Source organism: Cervus elaphus, chromosome X (assembly GCF_910594005.1).
Source record: "Cervus elaphus chromosome X, mCerEla1.1, whole genome shotgun sequence".
Taxonomy (NCBI): Eukaryota; Metazoa; Chordata; class Mammalia; order Artiodactyla; family Cervidae; genus Cervus; species Cervus elaphus.
In genome coordinates, this window is record NC_057848.1 from 146,812,642 (window position 1) to 146,831,350 (window position 18,709).

The window sequence follows — 18,709 nt, forward strand, 5'->3', positions numbered from 1 at the left end:
TGACCAACCTAGACAACATAATAAAAAGCAGAGGTGTTACTTTGCCAACAAAGGTCTGTCTAGCCAAGGCTATATACTTTTTCCAGTAGTCATGTATGGATGTGAGAGTTGGACTATAAAGGAAGCTGAACGTCGAAGAACTGATGCTTTTGAAATGTGGTGTTGAGAAGATTCTTGAGAGTGCCTTGGACTGCAAGGAGATCCAACCAGTCCATCCTACAGGAAATTAGTTCTGAATATTCACTGGACGGACTGATGCTGCAGCTGAAACTCCAATTCTTTGGCCACTTGATGTGAAGAACTGACTCATTGGAAAAGACCCTGATGCTGGGAAAGATTGAAGGTGGGAGGAGAAGGGGATGACAGAGGATGAGGTGGTTGGATGGCATCAGCAACTCAATGTACATGAGATAAGTAAGCTCCGCAAGTTGGTGATGGACAGGGAGGCCTAGCGTGCTACAGTCCATGGGGTCACAAAGAGTCGGACAGGACTGAGCGACTGAACTGATCTGAACTGACCTCTTAGAAGGAGACAGGACAAGGGGGCAGAAAGGAAGGCAACTTTGTACTGCCATACAATCTAAGAAAGTTTTGGCCAAGCTGACTTGGGAGTCTTTGAGCCAAAGTAACCATCAGAAGAAATGCACATCTTGCGGGAATGGATCTGCCTTAGTATCCAGGCTGTATTCAGTCATTGGGTGGGATGTGCTCCTGGGAATGGTGGCCTCAGGACCAAAGCCATGATGGACAGAGTGCAGTGTCTGGAGCCAGCATTCAATTACACCCTCCAAAGCGGAAAATGTGAGAGAGCATTTTCGTGACCATCACCTTCAGTTACTATGCCTTCATGAGGCTAACCATTTTAATAAAAATTTGAGCTTCGACTGGGTAAACCAACATGAGTGATTTTATTTCACACTTACAAAGATCAAATACTTTTACTGATAAATGAAAATTACTGTAGAAAGCTCAACTAGGATAAACAAAAGATTTCAAATGACCATAAAAAGAGAAAATCATTCTCATTAATCAGTCCTTTCAAATGTATTCCTTCTTTGCTTACATTAACATGTAGGCACACAATACTTTTGAGATCTTTGTCTGACAAAAAAGCAATGGCATCAATTGAATAAAGCCAGTAGAGCACATCAGTGACACTGCTCAGATAATCAAAACAAAGTTTCAAACGACAGGGGACAAAGGTTAACAGAAATGTACAGAATTAACCTGTGGGATTTAAAATATGCATGTCAGTACGCTCTGAGTTTTACAACAAGGGACAAAAGTAAGCAAAAAAGACACCTCCACACTAACCTAAGTGTAACAGGGGAGCTGCCCATTTTGCTGTGATATTACTAGCTGTCAAGGGGCTGGCTAGAATTGATGGCATCTGTGGATTCTAGTAGAAACCTGAATAGATGGGCTGCTTGCATGAAAAACTGCTTATCTGGGACATTCTTTTTCCTGAGTGCATAGAAAGTAGCTTCCACAATCCTAAGGGAAGTTGAGTGACAAGCTCTACTGTCGATACTGAGAGTTTAGGGCTTTCAAATAAACCTGCTCACATGTTTTTCTTCCTTCTGAAATTCTGTATGTTTTCTATGAAATCCAGAAATCTGGGCCAATGACTTTTTTAAAATATTTTATGTTTTTTAATTAGAGGATAATTACCTTACAATATATTGTGATGGTTTTTGCCATACATCAATATGAGTGAATGGCATTGAAACATATACATCTGTAAAGCAGATAGCCAGTGGAAGTTTAATGTATGAAACAGGGAACCCAAATCCAGTGGGCCAATTAATTTTTAAGGGGCCTCTCTGACATCATAGTGGCAAACATATGCTGTGTGGAAGCACTGTCTTCCATGAACGACCATGTGAAGGTAATTCAGTACAAAAAATAGTGGAAATAGAAGACTTAGTCCCAATCTTTCTGAATCATCTTTGGAAAAGATGCCTGTCCCAAATAAAAGGAAGAGATTACATTACGTACATTTTCAAACAGCTCCACAGAGCCCTAGAAATTTCCCAGTATATCTCACGAGACCATTCTGGAAAGAAAGAAAAACTGAGATTGTGGGGCAGTGCCGTTTGCTGTTTTATATTTGTGTTTCATAAAAGATCTCATCTAAAGAAAAATTCTGAAGACTGAAAATATCCACATTATGTGATTTCTAAAGTCTTTGCAGCAATACAACTGCAATCTTTTGATTAAAAAGTGTAGTGGGATATTTGACACAGAGTGGGGTAAGGTTACCCTAAAAAATAATTTTTCTACACCTGTATGTTTTTAAGTGTGCTCAAAAAGCAGCTTTTGGTTAACAATATTATCTAATTTATATCTTGTCTATCGTTACATAATATGAAAGCCAAAAAAAACACAAAAGGCCCCTCAAAAGATATCTCCATTCTAATCCTTGAAACTGGTGAATTTTATCTTATGTGGAATAAAAGAATCTTTGCATATGTAATAAAGTTAATGAGCCTGAGATGGGGAAATGATCCTAGATTATTCAGGTAGGCCCAAAAGGCAATGACGTGTATACATGTAAGAGGGAGGCACTGGGAGATCTGACACAGAGAGGAGAAGGTAGAAGAGATTTGAAGATGCTGGCATTGAAATTAAAATGATGTGGCCACAAGTCAAGGAATGCCAATAGTCACCAGAAGCTGGAAGAGGTAAGGGATAACCCCCTTGGAGCCTTTGGAGAGAGCATGACACTGCTGACATCTTGATTTCATCCCAGTGATTCTGATTTCAATCTTCTGACCTCAAAAACTGTGAGACAATGTATTTCTGTCATTTTAAGCCACCAAGTTTGTGGTAATTTGTTAGAGCAGCCAAAGGAACCTCATACACAAGAAGAAGACTTTTGTTTTGTTTCTGATGCCCTATTTTTCATCTTCTGAAAACAGCACAGGCTGGTCACACATAAAGATGGCAGAGTTATGGAAAGACCTCTGACTGTTCATTTGCTGTAATCTCTAGTAACATAAAAGAAAGGACTTTTTTTAAATAAACTTTTTTTTTATACTTGGTCCATATCTTCTTTCTTTTTCCATTTATTTTTATTAGTTGGAGCCTAATTACTTTACAATAAAATAAACTTTTTATTGAAGTAAATCAAATATACTGACAAATAAAGAAATCATGAGTAGAGCACTCAATGAATTTTCATAGTAAATTAAATAAGCAACACCAATCACCCCTGTTCTAGTCACTAACTCCCCCAATAGTAATCACTACCTTGACTTCTAACACCGAAGAGATTCATAGTCCCTTTTTCTGTACTTTACCTAAATGGAATCATATAATATATACTCTTTTAGATCTGTCTATGTTTGCTTAACATTTTATTCCTGGCATTCTCCTATACCGCTGCACATAGTAGTAGACTATTTAGTCATGAGACCACTCTGGAAAGAAGGAAAACTGAGACTGTGGGGCAGTGCTGTTCGCTGTTTTAAATTTGTGCTCCACAAAAGTATTTCACAGAGTATTTATTTATTTTTGGACATTGCATTATTTCTAGCTTTAATCTATTATAAAGAGCATAGCTATGAATATTTGGGGGCAGTGAGTGCCTGGTTTGAAACTGCTGGACCATGGGGTATGTATATTTAGAACAAAGGATTTCATAAGAATAAAAGTATAATTTCAAAGTCACTCTCATTTCATTATGCAGACATTACTCAACTACATTTCTATTTTTTTACCTTAAAATAGTAGATGAATTGTGAGCCACCTGTCTTCTGATTAGATGCACTTAGAAAAACTGGATAAACTCTGAAGTGAGAGGATTATGTTTAATTGATATTTTTCAAGGTCACCTTAATGTAGTAAAACATCTTTAAAAATTTGAATTAATTTTAAAAGCTCAAATTTGGTACCTGGCACTTTAGAAATTTACTTTCATATAGTTTGATAGGAGGAAGAACATTAGACCTACAGAATCCTTAGTAAAGTTGATATGTTACCCTAGAGGAGCATGGAATACATCTTGAAAATCTTGCAACTTCTCATATAATCCAGAAGGATGTAAAACTACAATGAAGTGCATGTTCTCAGACTTGAATGGAAGTAAAAGATGAAAATATAATTAATCCAATTGTGTTTCTTTGAGACATTTCCAACATCTCCAGCCAGCAGAACAATGATGATTTTTTTTTCCTTTGCAGCAGAAATAGATTCTTTTCAACCATTCTACTTTGAATATATTTTGGGGGTTTTTTTGAATTGCCTTTTTCTCCTCCTCCCTAGGATAGTAATGCTCTGAGCTCTATATAGGCATGCATAAAAGATTTTATAAAACACAAAATGTTAAAATTACAGTTAAAAGAGCTAGGTGTTAGACGAGAATACTATCAGCTTGGGACTGAAAGAATCTGAGGTCTTAAGGTTTACAGACTCAAAATGAAAGCACGGATATAACATCTAGTTGTGAAAATTAGGTCATGTTCACAGAACCATTTGATTGCTCACTTTGCATCTGAAAGTGCAATATTTGAGGAAATATGACTATTTTAATGGCAGACCTGTGTCAGCAGTTACAGAAACAAGGCCTGATGCCCTGAAAATAGTCTCCTTTCCTTATTGTCTTTGTCCTTGTAAATAGTTTAGATTGAGTTGGAATTTCGGTCTTCATCCTACACCTTACTTCTCATCCAGCAGTAATCCCTAACTCAAAACTAATTTTTAAAGGTCAAACTAAAATCTGGAAGCATCCTAAGAACCCATGAAGAGTTCAAAGGCTACACAGCTTCTGGTTAGGCACACTGGATTCCTTTTAATAACAGATTCAGTGAAGAAAAAATAAAATAGATGCATCTATTCAGTAAGAAAACCCAAGTAAAAAGAGAACCTATTGATCACTTTCTCCACTATAAAAGTACACAGTTGAGAAAGGATTATAACTACTTCCCTAGTATTTAAAGTCTATGAGAAACAATTCACTCCATCAACCAACATTTAGTAAGGATGACTCTTCGAGGCACTAGGGATAGTGAATAAAACAAACAATAACCTCCCCCATGAAGCTGACATTTTAAGTGAAGGGAAAAAGAAAATAAATAAATAATGTATTGTATAACCAGTGTGGGGAGGTAGTCTGAAATCTTAAACACATTGCATGAGAAGGCCTCACTACGCCGTGATATATGAACAAAGATCTGAAGGAGGTGACAGAGTCAGGGGAGTTGGAGGAAGAGGCTGAGCCAGGAGGCTAGCCAGGGGAAAAGCATCTAGGGCCAAGAGAAAAGCCAGTCTAGCACTTTTTGGGAGGAAAAGTATCTCCTGTTACTGTTATAACAGAGGCGCATTGTGCCTATTGTGGAGCAAGAAAGAGGGAAGCCCTAAGAGACAAACAGCAACGATGAAGAGTCAGATGAATACAAAGAACCTTGTGAGCAACTGTAGGAACTTAGGATTTTATTCTTAGAGAGATGAGAGGCCATTATAAATAGATGCTCAACCTCAGAAGATACAGCACAATTTGTGTCTCAAGATATCACACTGGTTGCTCTGTTGAGAAAAAACTGAAAGTGAACAACAGTGAAAGCAGAGAGAATAGCCAACTATTAAAATAAGATAAAACAGGTGAGAAAGGAGGGGGCTTGGATCAAAATGTAAATGTGCTGAGAAGAGGTCAAATTCTGGATGCATTTTCAAGGCAGAAGTGATACAATTTGTTGACGGGCTGGAGCATACAATATACAGGAGTCCAAAGGAATTCAGTTTTGGTTTGAGCACCTAGAAGGACTGAGGTACCCGGAAGGAAGTTTGGGGAGGCTCGAATGTGGGAGGGAAGGAAAGGAATTTGTATGGGGTTGGCCAAGTGTGATATGCTTATATAGAACAAAGGTAAAAATGTGGACTATAAAGATGGGTATGTGAGTCTGGAGTTTAGGGGAGAGTTCCAGGGTCATGATGAAAATTTATGAATTATCAACATGAAGATGGTATTTAAAGCTATGATTTTTTTTCCATTTATTTTTATTCATTGGAGGCTAATTACTTCACAATATTGTAGTGGTTTTTGCCATACATTGACATGAATCAGCCATGGATTTACATGTGTTCCCCATCCCGATCCCCCCTCCCGCCTCCCTCTCCATCCCAACCCTCTGGGTCTTCCCAGTGCACCAGCCCTGAGCACCCATCTCATGCATCCAACCTGGGCTGGTGATCTGTTTCACCCTTGATAGTATACTTGTTTCAATGCTGTTCTCTCGCTTCTCAGCCTTTTGGCTAGGATCAAGTGTAGTATCTGTTCTTATCAGTTTAAAGCTATGATATTAGAAGAGATCTCCATGATTGAGTATACACAGACAAGATGTCCAAGGCCTCAGTTCTGGGGTTCTTGGGGGATTAAGAGCATGGACCTTATCTGGAACTCATAACAAGAAGCATTCCAGATAGTCACAAAGGGATTCTGAATGAAATGATCCTGTAAAATATTGCAAGATAAGACCATAAAATGAGTGGTGATTTTAACTAGATGCTTTCTAAAATTTTCCAAACACTGTTTGATTTTTGTGAGTAGAAATGAAATCATCCTTTATCCTAGTAAAATTCTAATATATAAATATTTGATATCAGTATGTGTAAGTATGATTTATTTATACCTCACATATGAGGATCAGTCTTTTATGATTCAGATAATATCCTATAGTTAAAAAAATACTGCTTGGATTTGAAATTTAAGCATCTGGTAGATGTTTCAAAGAGTTACCATTAGATTCATGAGGATCAGTGATTTCAATATAAACAGAATATATAAACACCACACTAAAGAAGATATACAGAAGGCAAATAAGCACATGAAAGGTTGCTTCACATTGTATGTTATGTGGTAATGCAAATTAAAACAAAGAGACACAAGTATACACCTATTAGTGAGTGAAGTCGCTCAGTTGTATCCAATTCTTTGCGACCCCATGGACTGTAGCCTACCAGACTTCTCTGTCCATGGGATTTTCCAGGCAAGAATACTGGAGTGGGTTGCCATACACCTATTAGAATGGCCTAAATCAGGAACGCTGACAACATCAAATTCTGGAGAGAATGTGGAACAACAAGAACTCTCATTCACTGCTGGTAGGAATGCAAAATGGTATAACTAATTTGGAAGACAGTTTGGTAGCTTCTTACAGAACTATATTCTCACCAATCAATCCAGCAATTATACTTCTTGGCACTTACCCAAAGCAACTGTAAACTTATGATCACACAAAACCCTACACACAGATGTTTATAGCGCCTTATTCATAATTGCCAAAATGTGGAAGCAACAAAGATATACTTCAGTAAGTTAATGCATTAATAAACTGGTATATCTAAGCAACAGAATATTATTAATCACTTAAAAGAAATGAGTTATCAAGTCATGAAAAGGGACAAGGAGAAAATTTAAATGCTTATTACCAAGTGAAAGGAACCAATCTACATATGTCATTATACATTTGTCCACACCCAAACAATGTACACCAAGAGTGAATCATAATATAAATAGTAATGGGTGATTATGCTGTATCAATGTAGGTTCATCAATTATAAAAAAAAAAAAATTAACCATTCTGGTGAATGATGTTGATAATGGAGGTGGCAATGCATAGAGGAGAGGGCAGAAAATATATGGGAACTCTATGTACCATCGTCTTAATTTTGTTCTAAACCTAAAATTGCTCTTAAAAAATGTTTTAAGAATATTAATTAGACTAAGAGTACCCCATGTTTTCTTGTTAAAATCCTGAGTTGATTTTACCAAAATACATAGAGATATACTGAATAGTCTTTCTTTAATCTGATACAGCTAGATTAAGTAATGTGAGAAGAAATTTTATAAGACTGACAATTTTGATAAATGTTTACCTGTTTAGTAAAATTAAAATTAAAGTCACTTGTGTGGAAAATATTTAAAAATCGAGAATATCAGAAAATCTAACAGTATTTCATGCTACACATATCAATTTCAATATGACACCTGCAGTTTAGACTACACATATCTTCTGTGTGAACATCCCCTAACCTCTATAAACCCTGGAGGAAGATGTTTAATACACAAGATCCCATATTATTCTTCCTGCATGGACTCTGGTTCTTTATCTTTGGAATGTGCTTATAACATTAAATATAATACTTTTTACCGCTATTTTCGCCTTGTACATCTTTAGAATTAAATTCACCAAGCATGACTTCTGTAAGGCTGAAATATTTCCACTGTCATATACACATCAACAGAACATCTTTTCCATCCTTTCTTAACACTCACTTTCAAAATTACTCAATTTATAAAACTTAAAATGAGAATCAAACCTTTTTCTCAAAAACTGTGTTATTAAGAGTTAATACTTGAATGCTACTAAACTGTACCTGATGCTATAAGACAATTTCATTAAGAACTACACCTCTCTTTTCTCAAGGAAATACTGTTTCTCAGTCAAGCAACATGTTATTTCCTCACTGTAGCCCATTTAAGCCACAATTTCAAACGTAAAAACATTTAATCCTAAAAGTTTAAGTAGTCTATGAGAAGTAAATTACTTACAGAGAAAATACTTTTTTAATTAAAGATTCTTCCTCATGAGAATTAAAGACTCAAGTTTATCAAAGCCCATTAACCCCCTATCTTCTTGGAGGAATTTGAACAAAACAAAGGTAAGTAAGTGACCACATCTTAAACTGAGATGTGAATACCCACAACAGCTAACCCAGACCCCAAGTGAGCCTAGCAAAACCTGGTTGGTTTATTGGTCTAGAAAGCCTGTCAGCTGGTAAGCTATTGGCTGAGTTGGGCCTCTCTTCATCTGGTAATGGCAGGGTTCTAAGAGAACAACTGGAAACAACCAAGTCTCTTGAGGCCTAAGTTTAGAAAAGGCACTTTCAAATTTACCAGTCTACTCCTGCAAGCAAATCACAAACCAGGCCTCAACTTAAAAGGTAAGAAAGTAAAATTTACCTCTTGAACTGAGAAAATGCAAAGACATCACAAATGGGTGCAGATGATGGGGAGGGGTTTTACTAAGGCTGGACTAAGAAGGGACCTGTTAAGAGACAAGGTCACAGGGGTAGGCAGGAGATTAACAGTGGAGCCTGGAGACCAGCTAAGAGGCTACTGCAACAATCCAGCAGAGAAATCAAACCACTGATTTTCAAGTGGCAAACACCCAATACATACTGCCTTATGAAAATTTTATCCTCAAGAGCAAACATCTGAAACTCAAATAAGGTATGCCTTACCAGCTCATCCTCTGAATGCCCTTTGGTTTCATGTTCTAATCCCCTTGTTCTTCCCAACAATCAAAGTTTAGTGTTTTTCACAAGGCAAAGGTATGGGACAAAAAAATTAACTAAGTAAAATTTCAATCTGTAGCAATTCCCACAAGTAATACTCAATTTATGTAACATGCTTTTTAAATTCCAAAAATACATACAAATTTGAGGTACTGTCATGTTTTTTTAGCAAATCCAAAGATTCAAGTTATAAAAATATCCACAATAAATGATTCACTAAACAATGAAACCAGTGACAAGGAAATTGGAAAATAACAATTTCCCAATAGAAATAACAATAGAAACATAACAAATTGTTCATACTTATGCAAGCTTGACAGGTAACACACAGAGCAGCCACATGCTTTAATGGATGGTACTTGAATCATTTACAGCAATTTTTTTAATAGGTTCACCTATCTTTTACTTTCAGTTCACTAATTATATAAGAAAATGATCTCCAGACCCAGACCCTTGAAGTTTGACAGGAAAACGTGGAAATTTCAATTTTATCCATAAACATACGCCTTAGAATTATTCAAGCCAGGAAAAAAAAATGGTAAATGAAAAGAGCTATAAACTTGCTTACCTTTCTTCTTCTTGTTTAGGCGCTAAATTGTGTCTCAGTCTTTGTGACCCCCATGGAGTATACCCACCATGCTTTTCTTCCATAGGATTTCCCAGGCAGGAATAGTGGAGTGGGTTACCATTTGCCTTTTTTTTATCCCACATCTTTATCATTTCAACCTTTCCTGCCTGTGATTCAGAACCAGCCTTGAGAGGTCATCAAGATCACAACAGAATCTTTACAGAATTACACTTGTACTATATGAAGCAAAAAAGAAAAAGAGCCCTATTTTAAAAGTTCAGTAGAACAAAATTCTCTAATTTGCCTTGAACTTCATCCCATTAATTCTCGTTATCACCAAGTGGTTGGACTTACGCATTTTCTATCATTTCATACTTCTAAGGTTTTACTACATGAGTGAAAGACATAAATGTTATAATGCACCAAATTTAATCCATGATTTCATTCTCTCAAAAAACATTGCATGTGTTCACAACAAGAAAAGTTCAATATGTATGGATTAAAAGAAATGTGATAATTATGAGACAGGAGAATGGAATATTACCTGATTATCTGCCATGCATTAGACTGTTTGGGGGTGCATTTTCTTTTCTCATAGAAACCACAGGAAGTTCAACAGTTCAGTAATTTGCCCAAGGTCATAGTTAATATGTAGCAGGGACTAAACTACAGCACACAACTATCCAATGTTAATGACTATAATTTTTCCACTGTACCACATTTTTTAAAGCATGTCAGACAGTTCATTAAAAAAGGTAATAAAAAGAATTTTTGCAGAACCCTTAAAACTATTTTTCACATTCACACCATAACATATCCAACAGCTCTGATTACTTCAGTTCTAGGCTCCACATTTGCCAGGCCCCTCAAAAATGTAACATATTTATCCTTGAAGTGCAAAAATAGTAAAGTATACAAAATTTCAAGTTATCCAAATTATGGCTTAAAAAGCTTTAAAATCTTTCTAGTTATTGATAAGTATCATGGGTGCAATGGTGAAACGAAGTAAGCCATTAAGGCTATACCATCAGCTGAGAAACGTTTGAGAAATGAGATCATTATATTTCTCCCCAGAGTATCCACTTTTTTGTCCTATAGCCACTGCAGATCATTGGTACATCTAGAACTTAAAATTTAGTTAATCTGATTACTATACCATTGTTGTTGTTGTTCATTCACTAAGTTGTGTTCGACTCTTTGCAACTCCATGGACTGCAGCACACCAGGCTTCCCTGTCCTTCACCATCTCCCAGAATGTGATCAAACTCATGTCCACCAAGTCAGTGATGCCATCCAACCATCTCAACCTCTATCACCCCCTTCTCCTCCTGCCCTCAATCTTTCCCAGCATCAGGGTCTTTTCCAATGAGTCGGCTCTTCATATCAGATGGCCAAAGTATTGGAGCTTCAGCTTCATCATCAATCCTTCCAACGAATATTCAGGGTTGATTTCCTTTAGGATGGACTGGTTTGATTTTGCTTTCCAAGGGACTTCCAAGAGTCTTCTCCAGCCCCACAGTTCAAAAGCACTCAGCCTTCTTTATTGTCCAACTCTCACATCCATACACGACTACTGGAAAACTGTACCCTTGACTAAATGGATGTTTGTCAGCAAAATGACATCTCTGCTTTTTAATGTGCTATCTAGGTTTGTCATAGCTTTTCTTCCAAAGAACAAGTGTCTTAATTTCATGGCTGCAGTCACCATCTGCAGTGATTTTGGAGCTCCAAGAAAATAAAGTCTGTCACTGTTTCCATTGTTTCCCCATCTATTTGCCATAAAGTGATGGGACCAGATTCCATGATCTTCATTTTTAGGAATGTTGACTTTTAAGCCAGCTTTTTCACTCTCCTCTTTCACATTCATCAAGAGGCTCTTTAGTTCCTCTTTGCTTTTTGCCATTAGAGTGGTATCATCTGCATATCTGACATTGTTGATATTTCTCCAGGCAATCTTGATTCCAACTTGTGATTCATTCAGTGCGGCATTTTGCATGATGTACTCTGTGCAGAAGTTAAATAAGCAGAGTGACAATATACAGCCTTGATGTACTCCTTTCCCAATTTTCAACGATTCTGTTGTTCCATGTCCGATTCTAACTGTTGCTTCTTCACCTGCATACAGGTTTCTCAGTAGGCAAGTAAGATGGACTGGTATTCCTGTCTCCTTAAGAATTTTCCACAGTCTGTTGTGATCCACACAGTCAAAGGCTTTAGCACAGTCAATGAAGCAGAAGTACATGTTTTCTGGAATTCTCTTGCTTTCTCTATGAACCAATGGATGTTGGCAATTTGACCTATGGTTACTCTGCCTTTCCTAAATCCAGCCTGTACATCTGTTAGGTTCTCAGTTCACACACTGTTGAAATCTAGCTTGAAGGATTTTGAGCATAACCTTGCTAGCATGTGAAATGAGTGCAACTGTACAGTAGTTTGAACATTCTTTGGTATTTTCCTTCTTTGGGATTGGAATGAAAACTGACCTTACTATGTATTTTATTTCCATATTTATAATCATCTCTACTAAAATATGTAGTCAAATTTTTAAGTGCCTAAAGTCAAATAAATGCAACTATTTAGCAATGCTTTTAACTCTTAGTTAATCTATAAGCAAACTACACAGAAACCAATACCACACTTAGCCTTTTCCCTGTCCTAGGAAAAAATGTGCTTTATCTGATATGTTTCAGACTAAAACTTGCCAGATTTTATTAGATATTTTCCAAAAATCACTCCCCAGGCAAATATGCTGTATACCAAAAAGTGGAGAAACATGGTTTAGATGATGACTGTCAATTTGTCATTTTTTCCTTTTTAATTTACACTATAAATAGAGAAGATTGTGAGCATAAGGCTTCTCTCTATTTTAGGCAGAATATTCTTAGTAATACTCTACAAAGATAAAAATATCTATTGTTTTACCTTGTTTTTCTTCTACTAACTTTATTTTTACACTAAAAAGCTTTTGCTATTATCTCTAAAATGTTTCTGTGTATTTCCTAACTTTAAATCTGTAATACATAATTCTTGGTGATCAGTTTAGTCTATGAGTTGGATTTTTTCTTCTGTCAACTATCCTATTAAGTTATGCATTTTGGTATAGTACTTACAAGAAGTCCTCAATCTCCCACTCATAAAAGAGTCTGTAGTGAACATAATAAGTATAAATGTATCTACCGGTAGACTATTGGAATATTAAGTATTGCATACTTTGCTACAATAAAAATTGGAAAAGACATTTTCAAAAGATTTATAGCTTCTCTTCAAGCATAGGTATTAGAATATTCAAACATCACATTTTGACAAACATTTACAATATTTTTTTCATATTATATTGAAAATTATTTTCCTCTGAAATCATCTTCTCACATTCAAGATTTAATATTCAATATATGTAATACTATACTGGAATAAATTTGTTCAGAAACAGAACTACTGCACAAGAATACATATAAAATACACCTCCACTATAAATTTGATTCTCTGCCTATTACCATTAAGAAGCTGATTTGGGTGACATAACCTAAGATTTCTCAACAGCTCCTGTTACTCCTGTATCTGTCTCATTCTAGCTTCCCAATGGAGTCACCACTGGGACTAAAATCACTGGATGCTACAAAATGAAAAAAAGAGATAAAGTCCAATAATACAGCATCTAATATTTAGAGAATAAACAAGCATTTCTTTATGAAATGGCAACCCACTCCAATATTCTTGCCTGGAGAATCCCACGGATGGAGGAGCCTGGTAGGCTACAATCCACAGGCTCGCAAAGAGTTGAACACGACTGAGCGACTTCACTTCACTTCTTTTTTTTTTTTATTGTACAAACAAGAATATTTATTGTGATTACAATTTGTTTTATTTTTTTTTAATTTATTTATTTTTTTTTATTAGTTGGAGGCTAATTACTTCACAACATTTCAGTGGGTTTTGTCATACATTGATATGAATCAGCCATAGAGTTACACGTATTCCCCATCCCGATCCCCCCTCCCACCTCCCTCTCCACCCGATTCCTCTGGGTCTTCCCAGTGCACCAGGCCCGAGCACTTGTCTCATGCATCCCACCTGGGCTGGTGATCTGTTTCACCATAGATAATATACATGCTGTTCTTTCAAAACATCCCACCCTCACATTCTCCCACAGAGTTCAAAAGTCTGTTCTGTACTTCTGTGTCTCTTTTTCTGTCTTGCATATAGGGTTATCGTTACCATCTTTCTAAATTCCATATATATGTGTTAGTATGCTGTAATGGTCTTTATCTTTCTGACTTACTTCACTCTGTATAATGGGCTCCAGTTTCATCCATCTCATTAGAACTGATTCAAATGAATTCTTTTTAATGGCTGAGTAATATTCCATGGGGTATATGTACCACGGCTTCCTTATCCATTCGTCTGCTGATGGGCATCTAGGTTGCTTCCATGTCCTGGCTATTATAAACAGTGCTGCAATGAACATTGGGGTGCACGTGTCTCTTTCAGATCTGGTTTCCTCAGTGTGTATGCCCAGGAGTGGGATTGCTGGGTCATATGGCAGTTCTATTTCCAGTTTTTTAAGAAATCTCCACACTGTTCTCCATAACGGCTGTACTAGTTTGCACTCCCACCAACAGTGTAAGAGGGTTCCCTTTTCTCCACACCCTCTCCAGCATTTATTGCTTGTAGACTTTTGGATAGCAGCCATCCTGACTGGCGTGTAATGGTACCTCATTGTGGTTTTGATTTGCATTTCTCTGATAATTAGTGATGTTGAGCATCTTTTCATGTGTTTGTTAGCCATCTGTATGTCTTCTTTATAATAAAGCAGATTAAATTCATTGTAAGTGTGTTACCCCACACATAAAAATAAAATCTCTAAACAGGATATTTTTTTTAATCCTTTAAAAGTTTTAGTGTTGAAAAAAAATGTGTTTACTGGTAAAATATGATTATAGCCTATATCAAATTAATGTATTGTATCAATGTCAATGTCCTGGGTTTGATAATGTATGATGGTTATGTAAAACGTTATCATCAGAGAAAAGTAAGTAAATTGCATGGGGGAAATCACAGTATTTTTGGCAACTTGTGTAGTTACAACATTATTTCAATATAGTACGTTTAAAATTTTGCTTTGTGAAATTTACTACTCTATAAGGTTGCTTTCAGATTTTCTATTAGTTTAGAATTCTATAACCATTAGTCATTTTCAGGTAATACATAGTCAGAGTTTCAATACCCAATACCATTTTGGTATAAAGGATGTAACACTTTTTAATTTGTGTTATTTTTTTTCTCTTCTCTCAAAGCAACTTTCATGAGCACATATTTCAGTTTTAAACTCTATTATGTTTTCTGAAATGTCCTTTTACTTGGTGGGTCTTTTCACATATTTACTCAATGGATGTGTAAATGATGTCATAATTTCTTCTTCATATTTTCCCAAAAAGTTAATTTCTTCAAGCTGTCTTCCAGTGAAACATCTTCAACATGAATTTCCTTATGTAGACAAGTCATTGAAGTATGCAACATAAAAATAAAATATTCCCCATAGAGTAATTATAAATAAATATATACTAACACAATATTTGCCAGCTATTTGTCATCATCATTACATAGCAGTCCCATTTCAACTTGACATTTATATGTGGCTTGAGCTCTCATTGTCAACATGGACCTGCTCAGTATCTTAAACACTAGCTGTTCATTAAAAAAGTTTATACAGAATTTGGTATTATCTATAATTAAAACAGCTATTGTCCTAGAATATTATTTCATTATTGTGCCTGATTATTTACAATTTGCTTTACTATCTTGGATAACACTTCATAGTAATATTTTAAGTCCATCTTAATACAAATAAAATGTATGCTATTAATTTTTAATAATTAAGATAGCATATAATACTCTAAAGATAAAATATATGGGTATATTTATTTTACTTCTAAGCATTTTTCACTGAGATTCTGCCTGGTGCTAGCATTTGTGTTAACATAAAAGAAGATTAAACTTTTGAAATACTATTAAAATTCAATAAATATTTCATTCATGACCTAAAATGTGCATTTACCAAAATGTATACTTAGTTTGTAATCTCTTTTGCTGTTTTAAACTTTAGTAGTAGTGTTAGTTGCTCAGTCATGTCTGACTCTTTGCAATCTCACAGACTGTAGCCCACCAGGCCCCTCTGTCCATGGGATTCTCCAGGCAAGAATACTGGAGTGGATTGCCATTCCCTTCTCCAGAGTACCTTCCCAACCCAGGGGTCAAACCTGGGTCTCCTGCTTTGCAGGCAGATTCTTTACCATTTGAAATACAGGGAAGACATTTTAAACTTTAAGCACATATAAAAACTACAAGTAGTCACATAAAATAGAGTAAGAAAGAAGTAACCCTGGTTCATTTTTCTTAACCTTTACAACCAATGGGCTAATTTGGTTTGTTTCAAATCTACTGTTTAGATGCAGGACTGTGCAGTACTATGGGAAATGGAAGCATGCATTCCATCTGAAACAAGTGCTAATGATTTGAAACCTCCATCAACTGGCTCTCAAAATGAACAGGTATAGTTGAGTGTACTACCTGTCTAACTGGGAGTGCTCCTAATAAACTTCTGGGTAGAATTCATTGTTTATTTGAGCATATAACGAATACATATGTGTTCATTCAAAGCTTACATATATTATTGAACATCGATCACAAATACAGCAATTATTTAGAATTCAAAACAAAAATATTTTTCAAGGAGTAGTTTATCACTAGCATTGTTTGGAACTATCAGGTCATGGTATTATTGTTTTCTATTGTTGCCCAGAAAAGTGGCCCCCTTCATTTCCTTCACCGAGGTCCTTCACCCAGATTGGAACTCTACTGTATACTGAACAGTATACTCTTTCCTAAAAGGATCACACTCATATTTCTTCTCTGCACCTTTGCTTTTTCTATTTCTTCTTTGGGAGAATACTCATCCCTTTCACCTCTCATTATTTCCAGCTGTCAAAATCTGATCTCTCATCTTTGTTCAAGTTGTTCAAATACTATAGAACCCAAGGATTAGATTTTGTGTAATGCTGTGGAGAATACACTGAATAGGGAATGATAAGACCTCATTTCTGGTACCTGTGGTCAAAAAAATACACTCCATTGCTTACCAGATGTGCCAGCTCTCTGGGCCTTAATGTCTAGAACTTAGGGTTTACACTAAATGGATCCTAAGACCTCTTCCAGTGTTTTGAAGACTACGGTTCTATGATACGATATCTATCCTTAAGATATTTTTTCCTCTATGTATGTCCACACAGCAACGCATTGTGTAGAAATGAATATCTAATTCTTCCTAAATAATTTCATGGAATTTGGGTTTCTGGTGGTAAAGTAGAATTAATACTAGGAATCCGTGAATATTGAGGATACATAATCTGCAGTTGGTGCTTTGACGGAGACAACAACACCTAAGAAGATGCTTCACTTATGAGAGGAGATTCAAAATGAATGAAAAAGCACAGTGGAGTTTGCAAGCAGCAAGAGAGGGAACCTCAGAAAAGGAGGTGGAGTGTGTTATCAGCATGTCAGAGAGCAGGGAAGGGTGGCAAGCAGGGATGTTGGAGATATAGGAAAAAAGAATCAAACTCTGGTGAAACAGATGCTTGGTAAACCAAAGGCCTAGTAATCAAAATGAATCTCAAAAAGTGGGGTGAGTATTCCCTTAGCTACAGGAGCACTCTGTGAGAGAACACTGCCTCATGATGCAGTAGGCATACCCTGCCTCCCCAGGGAACTAGTGGTAAAGAACCCACCTGCCAACGCAGGAGATGCAAGAGACAAGAGTTCGATCCCTGGATCAGAAAGATCCCCTGGAGGAGGGCATGGCAACCCACTCCAGTACCCTTGCCTGGAGAATCCCATGGACAAGGGAGCCTGGCAGGCTACAGTCCAAGGGATTGCAAAGAATTGGACACGACTGGAATGACGTAGCATACAACCTTGTTACCTATGAGTGGGAGGGTGTAAAGACACAAGAATATTTCTCATCTGTCTGTGCCCCACCCGGAAATCTAGTCAATCATTTCAGCTGTCCTCAAGGTAAAATTTCCTTTCTTTAAAACACAGAGATAAGTGTTTCAGAAAAACATTTAAAAATTATTTACAGAATTATCAGTAGGCCTTTGTTTCCACTTCATGACACTTTTAAAGAAAACATGGTTGGGACTTTGAAAAATGGAGAGTGGCACCTATCCTCTCCTTCTAGTTCATGCATAAGAGGACATGAAGGCAGGCCTAAAACACTGGGTCACATAGTAAGATGAAATCGCACACCAACTTTCTATTCTCATAATAAATTAACCTCTCTTAGTTCACCTTCCATCTTATTAAATAAGAAGGAATCATTTCTTTAAAACATTTCCCACCCTCATCTCTATTTCCGTATTCCTTGGTCTCCTTTTTTTTTTTTTTATCCCCAAGGAAAACCACAGGCAAAACTATTTTATTTCTCCATTGCTAAATACATGGGTTAACTACTGTCAATGAGTAAATCAGTCAACAGACATAAGCAAAGTGAAAAGAGATAGGATGTCAGACAAGCAGCCTTTGGGTCATGATAACAATAACAGCTAAATATGATGGTGGTGGTGGTGATTATAACAACCAAGTATTAAAGGCATGCTATAAGGTAAGGGTAAAATTTCTTAAGTATTAAAATCCCTCATTAGAAAATCTTGAGTTTCCTTTTCAGAGATATGTGCCATTGAGGAAATATCAACTTCCTGTATTTGAAGACTTGCATCAGCTATGAAAATTAGAAATATAAAAATGAAACATAGTTTATTTACCATATCATAATACTCTGTACAGCATCAT

General features: G+C 36.3%; 1 protein-coding gene and 1 pseudogene across 1 annotated transcript in view; one reads left to right on the forward strand and one right to left on the reverse strand.

The window, feature by feature from the left end:
- Positions 1–18,709, reverse strand: part of IL1RAPL1 (interleukin 1 receptor accessory protein like 1) — a 1,418,929-nt gene that overhangs the window by 1,110,979 nt on the left and 289,241 nt on the right. The gene's annotated exons all lie outside the window — the stretch shown is intronic.
- LOC122690902 lies at positions 6,233–6,339 on the forward strand (annotated as a pseudogene).